The following is a 1,040-nucleotide window of genomic DNA, read 5'->3' as shown; positions in this document are numbered from 1 at the left end:
CGTGCGTTCCAGAAAGCCCTAGACTGGCTGTCACTGCCCTGCTTGGGACATGTGTTCATCCTTGACCTGGGGCTCGGCCTGGCATATTTGCATCCGCCGATCTGGAGCGCACATGCATCCTCACAGAAGCCGAGGAAGAGGGCAGGCTCCACCCAAACCCTGTGGACTTGGAGTTGGCCAGGGTACGAAAGGCAAACAATGAGATTCTCACCCAAGGGAGGAAGGAGTTTCGGGATCTAATTCAGAGTGGGCAGGAAGGCTTTGGCAGAGCCAGGCGTCCTGAAAGGCTGACCGGCATGCATCTGGTGGGCTGGCTGCCGGGAGGAGGATGGTTGAGCCGGATGGGACGAGGACAGCAGGGGCAGCGTGCACTGAGGCCCCACCGTGGGAGCTGATTGGACAGAAGCAGCATGGCCTTTCCCACCACCAGATTCCGCGTTGTGAGGAGTGACTGAAACCCTGTTGTGTTTAAGCCTTTAGCACTTAGGTTTTCTGTCCTACGTGGCCCAGGTGGGCATCAGACAAGGAAGAGAAAGGTGGAAGCCTCTCTGGGACTTGTCACCACTTCCCATCAGACCACTGACCACTACCCTTCCTGCCTAGTCTCTAGCTACTTCCCAGCTGTCCTGCCCACCCCACCCCCTACCTACTGCTCCAAACATATATGCCTGTCAAGACCCAGTGGGTGTGAGCTCTGTAGACCCAATTCTAGAGAGAACTGGACCTAGCACACCCTGAGAGCCGCCAGAGTCCCTTGTCTAACAGGACATAGGGCCCCCAGTGTGTGTGCCAGTGGACAGTGCATGGGAGGGCTGCTAACACTCTTGGAAGTGCCAGGATTGGCCTACGCAGATCCTGAGGTCCCCATAGTGCCCTTCATCCAGTTTGGTCCCAGGGGCCCCTGCGCTCTCCCAGGATGCCAACATCATCACCAGGCACCCTGCGTGGACCACTCTTCCTCGGGCTTTGTTGTCTCCAGGGTGGAAATGGGACAAAGACGTTTCAGAACCAAGGGTGGTTGGGCAGTGAGGAGACACTCA

This window comes from Echinops telfairi, unplaced genomic scaffold (genome assembly GCF_000313985.2).
Source record: "Echinops telfairi isolate 266 unplaced genomic scaffold, ASM31398v2 ScPeMD7_7469;HRSCAF=8507_0, whole genome shotgun sequence".
NCBI lineage: Eukaryota > Metazoa > Chordata > Mammalia > Afrosoricida > Tenrecidae > Echinops > Echinops telfairi.
This window is presented reverse-complemented; position numbering follows the sequence as displayed.